The 20,600-nt window shown below is 30.7% G+C and overlaps 1 long non-coding RNA gene across 1 annotated transcript; it reads left to right on the top strand.

Moving 5' to 3' along the window:
* The first annotated feature begins 7,588 nt into the window (after positions 1 to 7,588).
* Positions 7,589 to 8,909, top strand: LOC139905056 (uncharacterized). Its single transcript, XR_011779525.1, has 3 exons — positions 7,589 to 7,939; positions 8,069 to 8,490; positions 8,749 to 8,909. It is a non-coding gene; the product is annotated as an uncharacterized lncRNA (long non-coding RNA).
* Positions 8,910 to 20,600: the final 11,691 nt, after the last annotated feature.

The raw sequence follows: 20,600 nt of genomic DNA, 5'->3' as shown, positions 1-20,600 counted from the left end.
TGCTACAGCACCTACACCACCATTTGAATCCCCATTTTATAGGTTTATACATCATACATTTCTTGCAATACATTTTTCCTATGAATTTTGTACTGTGTTTGTCAATCGACTGTTCTGTTCTCGGGCATGGCAGATTGAAAGGCTTCATTTAAATTGTGAATAATCACTCTTATTTTGTAAGCTTTGCCCGATTTATTTACTTCTAACTTATTAGCAAAGTCTTTTCTTCTACATTTGTTACAAACTCTCTACCATTTTGGAGGGCATAAAACATTGTTTGTTGACAGATATCATTCGAAAGAGTTAGGAAATTTGTAGTTGATTCAAAAATGAGCAATGGCTTTGGGTCTTCAGGAAGATCAAGCTAAACTTTTTCAATTTGATCGAGCAATGAAAATAACTCATTTCATTGTTGTTTTGAATTTTCATCGTATTTTCACGATCTTTATAAATGCAATACTTATTTTGCTTCTGGGACCAAAAGTTTTGTCTATTCATTTGTCACTCCTTGACATTTTTTTCAAAAAATAAGATTTAGACGTCCAACCATCTTCATGGATGCAATGAAAATAAACCGACTTCTGTCAGAAGAATATTAAAAGATGAAACCCTCCTAAAGTCATCTCCCATGTCAAAAAATAGAACTAACGGATCGAAAAGGTAAACCATTCACTGGCAAAGCCATCAGTCCGTGATGGAACCATTCTTCACGGAGAAACCGGATTTACTTGGGGTTCACTGAAAGTGGGCAAAACAAAACAGCTAAAACTGGAGGATGTATTTAACCGTGAATACAATGTACAAATATCCAGCAGGGACAAGTAATAATATCAATAAAGGCACATTGTTGGAAAATTCACGTTAGGCCAATATATTTTAGTTGAAGAACAAAGCAATTTCTTAACTTTGGAATATGCAAAATAATTCAAAATTCGAAAAGTCCATTTGCAAGAGGTAAAAAGAATGGGATTCCAAAGGAAATCGTTTCAATTACAGAAAACAGAAAAGAAAAGAAGGAGGACAAATTAATAACGAAAACTCCTGGTATATGATAGCAAACTATTTTTATCAAAGTGGGTCCATTAAAAAAAACAACAACAATGCAACGTGTTTGGTAAGATAATAACTAATAACTATTTGTTACTTTGTGGAAGCTGTCTTTATTGTGTTTTGTAATTCCAATCATACCCACCAAGTGTTGTGCTCCGGGATGTAGAACGGGCTATGACAAAGAGCCACAACAGTCTGGTGATCTGCGGCCAAACAAAGAGAGAAACCCCAGATTTGATACCGCCTGGCTGAGAGCCGTTCCTAGAGAAACAGATCTGAAGAAGACAGATTAGGCACCATCCAAAAGTACAAACCTGTGTTCACTGCATTTCAACGACTCTGATTTCATCTGTGAGTCTAAAAGAAGTCAGACCCTTGACAAGGCTCTAAAGAATAAGTAAGTCAGCTGCTCACTTTTGATGCGTATGCTAATAACTGTCCTTCTTTTACAGGTACCTCAAACCAGATGTAGTGCCATCCCTGTGGCGAAATTGTCCCAATTACCTCTCAACTCCTAAAGTGTCAAGGGAAACTGAAGCTGCGACCTCGTCACGTAGGGCTCAACAGTTCAATGACCTACTACAGCATTTGGAATTTGAACTCTTGAATGAGGAGTCAGTCATCTCTGTGGAAGAACTTGGTGACAAATTTGCCAAGGAGACACTCCCATCAGACTTCATCCTCATCACAAAACCAAGTGTTGCCATTTTAAAACCATCCCATGATGAGGGGGTTGTCGACTCCATCTTATCTTCTCTACCTCTCCTGTCTTAATGCTCACTCCATGTTCACTTACATCACAGCTACTCCTGAATAGAAAGACAGTTTACTTGGTACCCCAAATTCTAGAGCTTCATTTGTTGCCACATTCATTGACAAGATGCAGGACAGTTTAAACTCTGATATTATCGCCGTTGTGGAAGTAAATTGCGAGGAAAACCCATATTGGAAACGTGTGAGCGCAGTATCCTGTCCTGCTTACAGGAGTCCTTGATTATCTAGAGAGAGACATCCGTTGCAAAGACTACAACAAAAATAAAACGTTCGTCCATGTATTTAATGACTGTGAATATTTAGAAGGAATATGGTTTATAATGGCTAAACGACTCACTCACTACTGAGGGAGAGGGCCCACCCAAGAGAAAAATATTTATGGTTTCAACGATATGGCTTTTCCGTTCAGAATCGTATCCAAATCCATTGCAAAACATGATTGCAAGGTCGAATTATGAAAGAAATTAAACTTCACAAAAATAAAGCCTACGCTGCTCTTAATGAATTTCGCTTTTTATCATGCGTGTTGTGATCGTATTTTAAATTAGATATTTTTTTACTAATTTGTCATTTATTATTATTATGTATTATAGGTGAGTTTGTTGTTGCTGTTTTTTCTCGCCTCCCTTTTTTCGTTTTCTTGTTAAGATTGTTTTGTTAAATAAAAAATGTTTCTATAGTTAAAAAAAAAAAACTTATACGCGATATATGTATGATCTGTAAAAACATATTTTGTTTATAATTAACTTTTTAGGAAATGTATGTTTCTATTCGAAAAAACAAACAAAAAAAAACAACTAATGATATTAATAATATCACAAATTTCTACTACACTTCCAGAGACAAAGAAAAATCACAAATTTCTAGTATGTTTCAAAAGACAAAGAAAAATATAACGTAATTAATATATTTAGTTACTCCAAACGGATTTTACCCTTCAGGACAATAGGGACACCCACGTCCCTTTGTTTATATATATATATAAATAAAAAATTACGAAATTATGAAAAATGCATGATTTTCACAGGACCTGTAGTTAAATTGTTATTTTTATAATTTGCAAGGGTAATCTTTAATGTCTATTGATTAATTACCAGTAGTATATATAAGAATTTTAAGGATTTATATAATAATATATTACGTAGACCCACTTCAGACTTGTCTAAAAAATAAAATTCTTATATATACTACTGGTAATTAATCAATAGTCACTAAAGATTACTCTTGCAGGTTATAAAAACAACAATTTAACTACAGGTCCTGTAAAAATCAAGCATTTTTCATATAAAAAATAAATAATGAACATTGTTTGTAAAAAGATTAGTAAAAAGTTGTATTTATTAGTAAGCGATAAAATATGTAAGCTGAATTGGTGAATGTCAAGTCATACATCCTCTTCGAGACACTACAATTTGAATTGAATAAAATAATTTGACTTGATGTGACATAATTGAGTAAAATATTATGTGCTATCCGAACATGAATATTATTCATAAGCTACAATTATAAAATTTAAATATATTAAAAGATAATATACATAAATATTTGAGTAAATGGAGGGACAAATTATAAATATAAAAGTGTTTTTCATTTGCTTTGATTGATCTTCCTTCATTAAAGGCAAAAAAATCTTCATGGATTAGAACAAAAGTAAAGACCCAAGGCACTTTATCCTCAACAAGAGATGCTTGAATTCCAATATCTATGGGAGTGTGACAGGATAAAAATTTAGCAGAAACATTAATTTTCTTTATAAAGTACAGTCGACTCTTTACTTTGGTGCGTTTATTAATATTTTAATATATAAAAATCCGGAGCTAATGTGTATATACAGATACATGAATAAACACTATAGTAAATTTTTTTTAACTTACATCAAAATTCTAGGTTTTGTACATTCAAATACATTTATAAGTAAAATCTGGATAAATATACTTTGTTTGTAAAATTGAATAAAATTCATATCACATTGTAAAATTAAAATTCCAGCGACCCATTAAAAAAACAAAAAACAACCAAGCAGTCAAAAAAAAATCAAATGGAGAAAGGGTTTTATTAAATTTTTTTTTATAAAATTTTCATTATAATCTTATGGTATTACAAAGAGGGAGTTGGGAAGTATTTTATTTCTCTCCCAGACATCGTCCAGGAATCGTTGTTTTCCAGGAAAGGTATTTTGAGTGATAAAATTGCATATCTTCCTGCAACTGCCAGTAAAATACTCCTCAATTTGTAGGGCTGTAGCAGCTTGTACGCTGTCATCTTCTGTGCAATAAGAGCATTTGCATTGAGAATGGCAAACTCTATTGATTTAGCATCTGAGGTACTTTATTGTTAAAGTGACATCGTCAGCGTAGATATCTATCACGTCACTCGATCTTGCTAGCTTTATACCCAATCCATCAAATTTTCTTAAACACTCCTGATCATGTCCTAGACTGCAGTAACCAAAAACAGTGGGTCTGAAGAACAGGCCTGACTACAATTTCTCCTTAGTTCACTTTCCCCTCTATTAATTGATATATATGATGTTCCATTATATAACAATGTTCCTACTTCATTAAAAAACTTCCTGAGTAGGAGGTTTTTAAAAGTTCTTAATATTTGTTTATGTGTAATAGAATTGAGCCCTTTAGAGAAGTCGATCGCAATTACAACTTCCAATTTTTACTTTTCTGCAACCGAGTCAATACAAGCACGAATATTTTGAGAGGCATCATATATTTTTCTTTTCTTTAAAAACTCCATCTGTTGAACCCCAATTTTTTATTGAGAATTTCCTCCACTTGTTCAGCCATAACCCCGGACAGAATTCTGTATGAAGCGTTGAGTACCGTAATGAGTATTCAATGTCTAAAATCGGAACCGTCTCCCTTCTTTGGAATTATAATTATTCTTCCCTTTGTGAGTGAAATGGGCATCCTTACTTTATTTTCCATTGTACTTCTCATTTTAAAATAAAAGGAAGAACTTCTCTTGGAAAAATTGAGTAGAATTTGCCAATAATTCCATCCGGACCTAGAACTTTACCAATGGAATTTTATCAACGGAAAAGGAACGAATAACTCAACATCTGATTCTGTGAGTTGTAAAATAGCTTCGCTCGATGCTAAATACATAAATGTCTCTATATCCTCATATATCCTTCCTCAAAGAATTGCATTTTTTGGAAGAAAGCTCTACGGATATAAGGATAATAGATGTACCAAAATTATCTTGGGTTTTATGTTTAAAAGTGTCCTAGGCAGGTATAACGACGTAGTTGCAATGGTTCCTCTATCGAGAATTGATTCACAAGTAATGAAACAATGGTTCTTGCAAGTTCTTAAACTTGTTACTGACGTTGGATTTAGACCAGTCACCATCCTGACTGATGGAAATTTGATTCGCTATGATTTTTAAAGAACAAATTAGGAAATGTTTTGTTTGTGATATTAAAAAAAATTGTCTTTTTTTTATAAAGATCCTAGAAATGTATCTATATCTTGTTTAAATGAATTACTGATGTGTCAAAATCATGTGACATGGATTGTCCACAACAAGTGGGCCAATGGCCATGGATTTTTAATTTATTAGAATTTTGTTGCTTCTAAATTGTTTGATTTATTGTCAAACAATTATATTAAAGATATGAATGCTTCATTCGAAAAAAACAAAGATAGCCCAAAAAATCATAAATTAAGGGAAAAAATTAAAAGAGTAAGTCCATTGCCAGTAATTTTTGTATGGGTTTCTATTTAATATATTGACATATATTTTATAAACCAATAATTGAAATGATGTGTTGTGTTTTTATTTATATGTTGATTCAGGTGTTGGGGTATCAGAACAAATTAATTCATTCTTAGAATTCGAAGACTATTTATTTCATAAATCTAAACTTTCAGTATGTTACTACAACATAAATTTTTCAATTATTCAAATGGGAATAAGATTTGGATTTTTTAAAATTTAGGGACATAGTGGAACTTTAAATGGTGTGTATATTAAGTAGTATTACGAGTGTATAAGAAAACACATGTAGAAAAGAGTGCAGGGCTCTCCATCTCTATAGTACTCCTGGTTTAAATGAATGAATAAATTTTTCTCCAATTTTATTTCGTCCAACTACTTCTGGGAATAAGGATATCGTCTCAACTTTTTTTCGATTTACTTTCATTCATAACGGTATTTCTTTATTTTCAAACTCCTCAAATGAATAGTCACAATTTCTTAAGAGGTTTTTTCTGATTGCTTTTCTTTTTTTCAAGCTCTAGACCTATGAGCTTATCACTCTGATTAGAGAGATTTCTGGAGCCGTCTTTGTCTGTTGGAGTATCTTTCCTCTTTTATAAGTATTTTGTCAAAGTACTCAAAATTCTGGTAAAATTAAAAAAAAACAAAAAAAAATGGAGAGACCTTGGTTCCAAATCTACTATATATCGAATAGAACCAATGTATGCCATATTCTAGCATCTTAATTTTTATTAATAGTAAATGTATTAGTCTAAACAAGGAAAGAAGAAAACCCTCCTTTATTTTCTTATGTGTGTGTAATCAGAGCAGTGTTGGATCAGTCCTAGGACTAATTTCCTTATCATTCTTTTTTTTCTTCACCTGTTTTAGTCTTTTTTTTTTTATCAGTGCGATCTTTTTTACCATTCATTCAGCTTTTAGGCCTACGGTCTTAGATCTTATTATTCTTCAATATATCTATGAGTAAAGAGTGAACTAAAAAGATAGCTAAGAAAGTAATGAATGCTTGCTTGAACGTATAAAACTACTTTCTAGTCACACATCTTTTATAGGCAAAGGTGTCTATCTAGTGTGAAATGGGCAGGTTCTAAAAAAAGAAACCGAAAATCAACATGGTAATCCCAACAATTTGAAGAATGTTTTAGAGGAGAGAAAGAATAATAATTGAAATTTAGAGCTATCTGGACTATATGCAAATGAATAAAAAAGCGCGCCGGGTCCAAGACATGGCTTGTTTTTAAAATGGATTATTCATTGTTTTCAGTTATCAAAGATATTATACTTATAGTTTCAGGGGATGGGATGGAAGTGCTGTGCCCCAGATATGAAAACTCTTTATCAAATCGAATTTATCGTTGTGGCCTTATTAGTTGATAACCACCCAGTAAACAGCAAGTTCTTCACTCATTTTTATTGTGGTGATGAGCTCAATTACTCACCCTCACAGCATCAATAGAAAATTTCATCTCATCTTCGACCCTGTACTCAATTTAAGAAATATTTATAACTGCTTCCAAAGGCAAGGATACTTCAGTATTCCCCTGAACCTAACGAGGAGTTAAATCATCATTACACCGTAACTTTGCTCATATCAAAGAAATCCACGATGAAGAGTCAAGAAAGAGCTCAGAAAATACAATCGAAGTAATAATTGATACTGTGTGAGAACAAGGTCACAAATTAGCAAGCATTCTTGGCCAAATGAAAAGGAGCGTACATTAAAAACGCCTCGCTAGTTATAATTTATAAACTAGTTTTCGACCGTATTAAAACTACATAGTTTTATAAATGTATAAAAGATGAAAGTACATGATATAGCAATTTATTTTGTTTACAAGCCATCAATAGAGAGTTTCAAAAGAGCCAACCCTGCTCAAGAAAATTTGAAATCAGAAATAAATCGGATTAATGAACAAATTTATAATCTTAAACGACTAAGAAATTCAGGATTATCGATGGCCCATGAAAAAACAAATGAAAGAGCTATATTGCAAAAATGAAAAAAAGAAGAAAAAAAGGAAGAGAATACTACAATCAGATGCTCAATGGCAAAGAAACAGAAGGATAAAAGTAAAAAAATGATATTAAAAATCTCTGTGAGAGTAACTCAGATGCTGCTGCCACTCTAAAATCTATCAATAGAGGAATTCAAGGTAGACCAAGATTGGAAATAGATATTGGATATAGTCAGTTCTTCATCTCCAGCTGATGAGAAACAGAGAACGGAAATGATTCTAAACATTCAAACTCTTGATGATTTGAATAATGAACTTCAGTTTTCATTTGTCAGGAAGTTTTACTTATCTAAGAATATTCTCTCGTAGAGCAAATACACTAGAGGGCAATCGTCATGCTCAAAAAGTGCCGTGAAACTTTTGAGGTAACCTTATATTTATTAATTAAGTAAAATATTATAAATTTTAGAATTAAGACACTAAGCATTAGAACTATCATTCAAATTTCATACGATTTTTTTAAATAACTCGACTTATCATTATTATTATTTTAGACCTGAGAATAAATTTTGAGGAAGAGCAATACTTACGGAATGTTGGCAAAATCTTTCACTGATGATATGAAGAACCTTGATCCACTATTTCGACCTGACGCTTTTAATTATTTCTCTAACGATGATATAGCTAGAGTACCAAGGCTCCGATTTTAATGAGTCTTAAATATAATGTCTGACTCTCGGATCATAACTTTGCAATCGGCACAAGACATAAACTGATTCCATCGATTTATGCTGAGTGTAAGGTCTTGGAAAATGGAAAAGTGTCCTATTTGGCAGAAACCTTTATTAGAGTCAGAAGTGGAAAATATGATTTCTCGACTGCCTTTGCACATGCTTTTGACTTAAGGAACCTTTTAATATCGGGATCAATAAAAAGAAAACCGATTTTGGTTGTTGAAGCTGATTGGGCTCAGGATGTAAGTCGAAACTTCTACCTATTAAACTATCTTTATTTCTATTGACTTTATGTCTCAGAATCACAAAATGGCAACAAAAAAAGAAGTGATTCTGAATAATATTTTTTAAAGATGTTTTTTTCTCAAATTAGACGTTAGCAAATATAATTAAACCAACTAATAATCTACACATGATGACTATTAAATTGCCTAATATGATCACTTAGATCAATTATCATATAGTATCAAATCTTATATTTGCCAATATATTTTTTCTAGAAGGCTCCAAGGAATGTAAAGCCATTAGATTGTTCTGTCAGTTTGTTCAAAGAACTAAAACTTGATTCTTTGATACATTGAGTCAATGCTGCAGGACTCTCCGCTTTTAAACCAGTGAAAAGGAAATGGCAAAATTAAGTTATGACTTATCTGGTATAATTATTTGATGATAACTTAACAAGAGGAGGTAAAAAGGAAAAAAAAAATGTCGACGTAGTTTATGGATGGCTCCTAACACTTTTGTTACTAAAAATCCTTCTAATGACCTCCATGCTTCTCTTTTCCCAAATTGCCCTCAAAACTACTCAAAGTTCCTCCAAGTTCAATGAACCTCAACCTTCTCTTTCCGAAAATACTACTCAAACAACTCAAAGTTCCTCTAATTTCAATGAACCTCAACTTTCTCTTTCCGAATGTGCCTCCCAAACTACTCAAAATCTATACGAAATATTTGTGTCTCTTTCTTCATTACAAAAGAAGAACTCAGACTTAGAAATTTTAATATCAAAGTATAAATCTACCTCAGAAACAATGAAACTTGATTTAGCTTCAAAATAACAAGCAGACTACTGCACAAGAGAAATGAAAAAAATGGAAGGACACAGTTAAAGCATTGACGTCCCAATTGAAGGAGCAGACGAATAAAAATATTTTAGTGAATAAAAATGAAAATTTAGAAATTAAAACGAAAAAATTGAGTGAAGGTTCACTCAAAAAAGAACTTGAAAATACCAAATCCAACATGAAAAAAAAATTAGAAATGGATATTATAAATTAATATCCTATAACCGCATCAAGCACAGGAAAAAAAGTTATTTTACACAGTTGCTTGAGCTCCTCTCAAGCAAACAAAGCTGAAACTTGACAAAAAGCAATCAATGATTGATAGACTAAAATCTGAGAACGTATACTTACAGGGCAAACTCAACTGCAGAGCGTTAGTCCGCTCAAGACATCCTGAGCATGCTCCCGCTCAGTTACTAATTTTGTGAGCGCGCTCCCGCTCAAAAATGAGCAATGCTCATTTTTTCGCTCGTATTTGAACATTACAACTCTTTATGTATGTATGTTACAAAAAAACAATTCAATTTTTTCCCTTTTACACCTGTTTTATCTAATAGATAAGGATAAAAAAAGACTTTTTGATACCAAAATTTAAAATTTTTAAAGATGATAATGTGCTTTTTTGTAAATAAACTCTCAAAAAAAATATAAGTTTCATAATCTTTCTAACCTCAGGAATTCTCCTTTTCAAGAGATAGCAGATTTGTGATTTAAAATGTGTGCTGTTTGTTCCCCAAACATAGAACCTCATTTTTTTTTATAGGGATAGTTTTTGAGGTTTAAAGTCATAATATGCATTTTTCTTCTTCTATATAAACTGTCTATACACGTATACGAGTACATGCATGACAGATGTGGGTACCCACTTTAAGTTCTTGTCATACTCAGAGTATAAATGAAGATTGACATAGGAGTAATTCCTGTCTACATACATATTTGTTGCTAGATACGGAGTTGACTTTGCATTTAATTAAAAATTTAAATTTTTAATATAAAAAAAATCACATATTAAATTTTGAGTAAAAAGAAAAAATCTTTCATTTGGGGGGGGTACATCCCAACCAGCCCACCCCTTGTGGCAAAAGCAGGGTTTTGGGGAGTTGGGTTTGGAGTTATTTTCATTAAATTTTCCAACTGACATTTTATTTTCTCCGACTCTAATATCAAATTACTTTTTTTTTGGAAAATATAATTTAGTTCTTTTCTTTTCCCCAAAAATAATATTGTGCTCTTTCTTAATAAATTTTTTGCAGAAAAAACTACTAAATAACGTTATTTTGTAGAAAAGAATGTTATATTTGATTTTTTTATGATCTTTTCTTTTGAAAAAGTCAAGCCTTTTTTTTTTTTTTTTCAATAAATGAAGTCCCTATTTTATTTAATAAAGTTTTTATAGAAAATAATATTCCTTTCTATGTCTAAAATGACTTTGTTTATAAAAAAAGTTCAATTTTATTTTGCGCTCCTGGTATGTAAAGCAGAAAATGAAGCAAAATGTTGTCATAAATACAAATTTTAGCTTCAATATTAAGGAAGTTATGACCAATTTACCATCAAAATTTCACACCATTTTTCCGTTGTGTTAAATTTGTTAATGTTATAACCTTCAACAAAATCTGTGATATAATAAAATATGATATTTCAATAAAACAACACAACCTTCTTAAATATCAATAGAATTGAAATTAAACTTTCATGAATTACAAAATACAGTACTGTGCAAAAGTTGATATTTTTAAATACTTGCAATTGAAAAAATATTCTAGCTTTTCTTGAGACATAACTTTAACAGTCTTTGATTGTAATCTTCAAAATTATTCTTTAACTCTTAAATTTTTCGATGTTATCTCATAAGATGCAGAAAACTGAAAATGTAATACAAATTTATATAAATGAGCGAAAATTTGAGCGATTTTTTCGCTCTTCTAAAATGGCGAGGGCGCTCCCGCTCGTTGTTCAAAACAATGAGCGCTTACTAATGCTTTGCTCAACTGTGAAGAAGGAGTAGTTGATTTATTGAACAAACAGCCAAATAACGACCTTTATATTATATACCCGACTGAAATTATAATGTTTGTGTATCAGTGCATCGTATATAAATTTCCAACCATGAAGATTCCGAATTTGTTTAAATATTTTTTGCCTAATACCTAAGGTGGGTATTACATAATTAATGTGTAAAGAACTTGGTGTATTATCTAGACAACAAACTGCAGAATTCCTTATAAATAATCCCAATGTCACGCTAAGATTTGACGCAACCACACAAGAAGACGCTCACATAAACTCAATTCATTTTACCAAAAGAGAAAAGTGTGTTTCTGCAGCAGTAGACAAATTACCAGGCGGCAGGGCTGAAAAACATACTATGCATGTATGCTCAACGGTACATGAATTATGCAAATTTACTGTCTCTTTCATGAAACTTCTTCTTTTAAAGATGTTAAAATAACAATAATTAATAATATTAAAAACACTTTGACCGATCGATATCCTTCAAATCATGCAGCCATTCGGGAAATAATTAAAAAGGAAGGTAAAATGTTGAATGAGCTGCATTGAAATTTACATTCCCTCAAATCAATTACATCTTTTATAAAGACATCATCGAAAAAAAATGGAGGAAACGTAGGGAAAGGTGTTTGGTAAAGATTGCATTGCTTCCAATTTAATTTTGAAAAATAAATCAATTGAGATAGAAAAATGGATTTGTAATTTTCTTAAATAGAAATAATCTTCCAAAAACCATTTTGCCGAGATACAGAGGTAATCATATTGCAGGAAAACTTTTGGAATTTGAGGATAAATTTCAATCGTTTTTTATTAAAAGCACCTCCAGCGGAGGCTTAAGGCATTCTATTTATGAAGATTTTAAAAATCCAGTTTGTTTAACTCAACTTCATGTTCTAGCTGTGCTGGGCAAACTTCTGACGTGCCAATAGATGATTTTTTTACAATTCTTATGATCATCATTTGAGCTATCTTGATGCAATTCGAATAGTCAAATTTTTTTGGAACGATTAAAACAAACTTTATCAGATCCTTTATTTATTTCAACATCAAGCAATTACTTCTTTGTAGAACCAATAGTTATAGATATGGAAAAATTATGAAAATTAAAATTGATTCTTCATTTAATGACATGATGAAAGCTTGCATTTCTTCTACAATAGTTGTTTTGGAGAGGCAATATAAAAAATATTTGGATTGAGAAATTTCAAACTTATCTGAACTATTAAAAGAAGAAATTATATCAGCAAGATACCACGATATGGACGCCAAGGAACTTATTCGTATATTTTCGGCAATAAAAAATAAATCCTTAAGTGCTACTATGGATTTTATATCTAGTCGTTTAAGAGTTTCCAAGAATGCATCCAACTACAAACTATTTAGAAAATATGGATGCTCCAGTTAGAGAAAATATGATATCAAATAGTATAAACTTGGCAAGATATTTTAGAAAAAAAAAGATATCAAACCATGAGGATGTTAGTAACGAATTATTGAAGAAAAAGATTCTAATGAATATTTCATAAATAATAACAATTATATACTTATTCGTAAATAAAGGTTATTATTCATTTAATTATTATCATTACTTATTAAATATTTTTACAAATATTTCAAATGTTAACAATAAATTTATTAAATTAAATACATAAAATATCTATAGATTAGGTTCTATAAAAATTATATTATGATACGTTATGTCCCATAATTATGGAACTTATTAGTAAATATTCAACTAAAGTATAGAATGATCATAAAAATATACAAATTTGTAAGAGTTATTAGTTTATTTAGTATTTATAGTAGACATTAACTAAGTCTACTGTATTAATGACATATTTTATTAAAAGCATAGCAATACAATGCGTTGTTATGTTTGTTACGACGATTTTTTTCAAATTCGACGCGCCATCTAGTGTTCTAATAGACTAAACAAACAAATACTCATGAAAAGTGTGACGATTGTGAGTGAAAAAAAGTCTTAATTTTTGCCAAGAAAAATTGCAAATACTCCGTCTAAATCCAACCATGTAAGGTAATTTTTGCATAATTGTATTTTTGAGCTAAAATTAAATAATAGTTATCAAATAAAAAATTATGATTTTTTTATTTTTTGTTAACATACCTAAACAAAGACTTACAATTATATTTCTGCAACAAATTCTCAGGGTCTTTTATGAGCACACTCGAACGTTCAAACAGCTTTTGAATATAATTGAATCTATTTATGAAAGGATGTTCACTACATACCTCCACAGAGAGATAGTGGGCGCCATGTCCGAGGATCATGTCGTTAAGGTATGCCAGCCTTCCGGCCTAGGCTAGAGGTCATAGTGGCAGTAGAGGACGGCCATTTCGAGAAATCCCTTTGTAGTTATTTTTCTTTTGAATACAGCCCAGTTGTGTAATTAATTATATGTTGTTCTTCATGAAGTCGATTTTTCGTATCCTACGATAAAAGGTTGTGTTTTTCTGTCGCACACTGTACATAACAGAGAACCAAAAACAAGAAATACAATGTAAATATCGGAAAATTCTTAATTATCTTAGCACTTGACTCTTGAATATTTCTACAAGGGATCCTTAGGGATTTTTAGTGGCCCATTTGCTTACATTCACGTCCAAAAAAGGAGTATCGGAACATATATTCAAACGTATTAAACTGCTCACTTTCATATGTTTGAGTTAAGGTAAAGTACTAGAAACTTAAGAGTCTTCATAAAGTTGCCCCTCAACCTACCCCCCGAACATCTATGCAACTACTACAAAGTAGGTCTGCTTAATTAGCTCTTTAAATCATATTTAAAAAAGTAAAAAATATATAAACTTTGATTTCTTAAATTTTTTGTAAGTTCTATTGGAACAGAATGCTAAAATCTCATTTTTAGCATTAAAATATCCGTCCCGTTCATTTAACGCACTTTCTATGGAACGCCATTCAATTTTTTCCCACCAAGGTGTCTATATATTGACCATATTTTTGCCATAGGAAAAGAAAATAAACCAATAACTAATTTCCCATACGTAAAAGTATGAAAGTTTCCTTCATGATTTGTCTAATGACCAATTTTATGCTTATTGAATTCCAAAAATGGTAACTTGTGGCATTGTAGATGAAGATTATCATGAAATTAAAATAAGCATTATTTCGTATTAAAGATGGCTCACAATGGCAAGTAGTTACCATCACTAGAGATGAGATTTTTGTAAGAGTGCGAGGAGAAAGTGGAAGCGATAAATTTGGTAATAAACAGCTGCCTGTTATATGATTTTGGAGAAAGAAAATGAATTACTTCTTTAACGAGGAGAACCCTCTACATTTAAAATAGATCTAGTACAGGGAAGATATTATTATTTTATTTTGCAATTCATATACAAGTATTGAATTATGCATTTTTAAAATAATAAACACCAAGGAATGAGAATAATTATTCTTTTGGAGGGAAAAGTTAAAAAAATATGCGGAAAGAAAAGACACAAGAACTGTTATTCTTTACACATATCCATTCTTTGTACATCATATACACATAATTCAGAAAATGAAATGAGGGATCCAAACACTTTTAAAACTCGGGGGGAAGAGGCTCGTTTCACATTCAGTATGTCCTACTTTTATTACTTTCAAGTTCTAAGCAAAAAGATAGGAAATTCGTATTATCAAACAGATAACCTAGATCAGAACAAAACTACTGAGCAAGTTATCACGACAGCCATTTTTTCCACGTCACCTTTGTTGTTTTATCTCTTCCCTTCCCAAAAAAAATGTCATACACAAAGTTGTGAGAGATTAAAGAAGTAAAGAAAGCCTCATTTCAAGTTTATGGGTAAGAAAGACGAGATGGCTGTATTAGACAATAATTGAAATCCCTATTATGGAAACAAAAAAGCAAGTAGAAACAAATATTTACCATAATTCTTTTTTGAAAGCTTATAATAAATTAAAAATATTTACCATGTTCAACAAATCAAAGAAGGGTAAATGAAAAATCGTATTTTTAAGATTTCAAAAAAGTATACTTATTTTCTTGTTACATCTTGATATTCGTAATAGATTCTCGTCTCAGACCTCATTATTAATTAATAATTATTTTATTTGAATTTGTGTGAAGCGCGGTATTATGTTTATTACGGAGTATGATGTCATTAAGAGGATATTGAAATCTTAAACTATATAATAAGATAATGTTGCATATCTGTTTGTACACCCCTTTAAAAATGGGATCCCTCAAAAAATACAAAATCGAACTAAAGTCCTTGGATATCCTAATTTCTTTAAATAGGTATTTTTTTAAATAAAACATAGAATATTTTTCTATTTTAGCAATGTTACTCCTTATCATTATGAATGATGAATAAGTTACAATGGTCCCAATGGTAATCATTTTTCAGACTAAAAATGGAAATGTTGAGTTAAGAAGAGGATACGGAATCAACAAAAACACTTTATAATCATAAAAAACCATTGTACATCCGTTTTATTCGCCGTACTTCAATTTGGTGAAAAATGTCTTTGAACGATAATAGTCACGAATTACTATAATCTCAAATATTTCTGAAATCTGACAACCCAGAGAAAAACTGAGATCAGTTTTGGATTTTGCGATCAAAAATAAATTATATTCTTGACTTAATTTCATTGGTAAAAAAATTGATCCTCTAATTATGTTATAGGTTTCAAATTTTTTTGGATAAATTAAGCTATCCAAGAATTTTAACTACAGCTCAGAACCGTTATTTGATTTAAGAAGCTCGAAAAATAAAATATATTAATTTCTCATTATTTTATTGTGACAATCAATTTTGGTTAGTTTAAGTGTAATTTGTGACCCACCCAATAGGTATATAAGAATTATTTGTAAATAGAAATTGATGATATTTTGTTGAAGAGCACAAATTTAATTACAATTCAATTTTGAGAAAAATTAGTTTAATTCAACAACGCACTTTTTTTGCTTGCTCGTAAAAATGTTGAATTTTGTGCTTACAAACTACGATGTGCGGACATCATTGATTTTCTGTTACCAATTGAAAAAAAACGCTTCTCAAGCCCATCAAATGCTTGTTGAAGCTTAATGTGAACATGCTCTAAGCAGAGCATAGTGTCTCAGGTGGTTTTAAAAATTCCAAAGTTGGGATTTTTACGTGAGAAATGAAGAAAGCAATGCAGTGTGTGTTCTGGGACCAGTGTGGTGTCATATGTTATGATCTTCTACGGCCCGGTCAAACCGTTAATGGTGATCACTACATACAACAATTGGCCAATTTGAAACATGCTATACGCAAAAAATGCAAAAATATGAAGCCAAGCAACACAAGGTAATTTTCCGGGATGACAACGCACTACCGCATCGCTCTAAAGCCAACCACCAGCTTGTTGAATCGTACAACTGGGAAGTTCTTACTCATACGACTTACTCACCAGACCTTGCGCGTTCCGATTATCCCTTGTTTGCATCGATGGGCAACACACTCAATGATTTACGCTTCGATTCTTACGCTGAAGCCAAAAAAATGGATCGATGGCTTGCTTGCAGCCAAAGACGAACAACTTTTTTTTGGAAAGGCATCCATAAATTACCTTAAAGATGGGAAAATTTGTGGCTAGCTACGGCGCATACATTGAAAACTAAATTTGTAACCTTTTTATCACTATAAACATTCAAAAATTTAAAAAAAAGTCTCATTTCATAGGTGTATACCTGGTATTTGATTATAATCAATTACATATTAACCACTTGGTATTACAAAACGAGAACGGAGTAATGAAGATGAAGAAGAAGATCAAAATATTTGCGCATAATACGCTTTAAGACTAAATTTATTTACTTGCGATATCTTTTGTACTAAAATACCCATAATGTTGGGCAATGTTGGTCAAATATTGTTGAAAGATATACTTCTAGTCTACAATACTTCATTTTATAGAAATCCTGTATCTAAATTTAAATCGAACATTTTGATAAAATAACAATAGAAAATAATTTTTTTAATAGTATAACAAATTTTCAATTCAGGTGCGTGCATGAAAAGCATATTTTTTTGGAGTTGAAAGTTATTTGATTTTTTAAATGAATAAAAAATAAATGCTACAATCCCAAATACCAAATTTTTGTCTAAAGTACATACTTTGACCATAAAACCTTAATTATTTGTAGAAAATAAGGATTTTTTCTTAAAAATATGGAATAACTCTCAGAATAGAAATCCTCAAAGCTATAATATGCCAAGTGGTGAAACGACTACCATTTGATCACTATTGGTTCGATTTTGCCACTTTTTTGTCCGCTAAAAGGCATTGAGTTGACTGAAATATTACACTGTGCTAACTATCCAAACTTCATAAATTGACACCTTTAATCAAATTGACAATTTGAATTTGCAAGGGAATACAAAATTGTATATACCCTTTCTGATAAAGTGATTATTTTTTGGTGTTATAAAAAGTGATATCTTGTTCGGGTAAAAATAATTAATGTAATGTATAATTCATGTCCACATGATATTGATTATTGTAATATCTGGTTACCATCATCAAGTTATGGATATACAATAAGCAATTATTTTTAATTCAGTTTATATAAGAAAAAAATTTGGTCATTAGATCAAGGCCAGATCAATAAAAAGCCAGTGTATTTGATATATCCATTTCTCAAAAGGGTGATGATGTTGTAATCTACTTTATTTTTTTATAGGGTAGTTTAGATCTCATAAAAATTTCAAATACAATTATGAAATGTCTACACAATGACATTTGATTTAAAAACAATTGATGAGGGAAAACAGTTGAAGTTACCTTTAGCTTTTTTTACCGGAGTGTATGCTACTATTAGCTTCATTTATGATATTTTTGCTAGATATATTAATATATTTAAATTCAACTTGAGCAACAATTAGCAAAAAGATTTTTTTTTTACAATTCAGCCCAAAAGTAACATAGGAATCTCCCCTTTCTAATAAATTGAAAAATAGTTTTTGTAAAGCATCATCGTCTTTGATTTGTCGACGTCAATAAAATTCATCCATTTTCTTCGCTGAGAATATCACATTGTAAAGCTGACTAGCATGTAATGTAGTTAAACATAATAATAAATATGAAGCCCTATTAACAATATCTTTATAAGTTTCAATAAGATCTCGATTTTTGCTTGAAAATTCACACACAATGAGTTTTTGATTTCTCAGAAATCAAGAAGGTTTACAATCTTCAATTTTGAAAAACTTAATTATGGAAGAAGCCATGTATCCAGATATATAAAAGAATATATTGGCTTGAGATTCCATAGTAAAATTAGAAAAACCAAGAATAAATATATGAATTTGGAACAATTGGATCAGTCCCTAGAAATAATATGATGCTTTTATTTTCACATTCATGCTTATTATTTGATTTTCATTTAATATTCTTAAGTTTCTAATTTTGTATCTTAACGCATGTACTAGGGGGGTAACCGTTTTTTGGTAATCGGATTTTCTGTTATGAATGGATGAAAAAGATATATTTGAAAAGGTTTAGTCTACCAATACCATTTTTGTAACCTACAGCCATTTGAAAATAACATATTTTTAATAGAAACTATATATTTGTATAGGGATTGAGAAGTTTCAATTTTAAAGTCATGGTGCTGAAATTCAAAATTTTCATTAAGATTCCTTTATATAATAAAATAAATTCTGGCATATTTAAAATTAAATACTCTTTTAAAAGAAGGGGTATTTATTATTAGAAGTAAATCGCTCAAGTCCTTTAGATTAGCACAATTCTTCCTTTTTAAAAAAGTTACGGTTCGAACTACCAATTCTATAAATATTTTTAGGACCAGTATAAAATGATTTAATTGTTTGTCCCCATATAGTCCACTGTCTCCATAAAGTCTGGCTACAAATATATTTACCCTAAATTATATATTATATTAATTTGCTCTTTTGAGGAATAAGAAATATTACTACAGCATGAATTGAAAAAAGTCGATAATTGTTCGTGTCTACACAATACTAAATATAAATAACTATTGTGAATAAATGTGTTTTTATTATTATATAATTCAACGTATTTTATTTGTGTGGGTTGGAATGATTACGATGCTATCTAAGAGGATTTATGCCTACAAAAACTTGAATCATCACCCTCTTATAATACAAATATACACAACATAAGCTTACTGATATATGTGCATGTTTTTACAATTAATAATAATTAAACCTTTTTTATTTAATTCCCCCTTATTTTAGTCATGTATATTCGTAGTAATATTTGCTAGTTTTAAGTAAAGGACCCTAGCCCTACGGAAAGAGCTGTTAAGGTAAAAATAAACAATTCAATCAAAAGACAAGGGAGAGTATATTCCTAACACCGACCTATAATATCGTGTTATTGTTGTGACGTAGTTGCCCTTATTCTTCTCTTTTCACTAGGGGTGAGACTGCCTGTTCAAACTGACTGCGTGTTTCGAGGAACATGTAGCTGTTTCTAATTTTAAGCTAATCAACTAAATCCTACCCTTGTTGGCTTGAGTGTCCACTCTTTGCCTAGAGTCCTTTAGTTTTAATCACCAATGTAGGTTCTTCTATCATATCCTTTGTTCTCCCTTTTACATATTCTATATTTTAGTCGTCTTTTATCATTTCATAAATACACTCTACGTTCATATTAATTTCCCGCCTACAATCATTCCTCTCCATTCTATGACTCACATTTATTATGTTACCCCCTTGGACTTTCGGCGACAAGAATCGTATAATTCTTTAATTACATTCCGGTAAACATCAACCTTACATACAAATTTACACTGCAGAGTAGAGCCAAATTAATTAAAGTAGAGTGCCTTTTCCTTTTGACAACACATTACGTCATACATTGTAGTCAAAACGACTACTACATACATCATTGGAATCAATTTACTCACTGCATAAATACAACATATAAGTACATATTATGTTTAATAGGATTAAAAAATGACAACAGTTACGTTTTAAGAAACATATTACAATGCACATGCAGCGTAAAAATGAATCAATTTCCTCTTGTCAATTTTGACAAACTTCCCTTGGCTTCTACAATTCATATTTGTCAACATGTCAAAAGGCGTTTACATACATAATATGATGTGCAATGTAGTTTTATGTGAGACTTAGATAAATAACATTTAATGTTTGTATATATGTTATTTGTATTTGCGTCATTCAATGTTCTTCTACTTCTTATGAAATCAAACTTACTGATAATGTAATACATTAATACATTAGTGTACAAAAATTGCTGTTTGATTCTTTACCAA

This window comes from Lepeophtheirus salmonis, chromosome 4 (assembly GCF_016086655.4).
Source record: "Lepeophtheirus salmonis chromosome 4, UVic_Lsal_1.4, whole genome shotgun sequence".
In the NCBI taxonomy this organism is placed as follows: Eukaryota; Metazoa; Arthropoda; class Copepoda; order Siphonostomatoida; family Caligidae; genus Lepeophtheirus; species Lepeophtheirus salmonis.
Note: the sequence above shows the minus strand (reverse complement) of the source record. Positions and strands in the feature narration are given on the sequence as shown.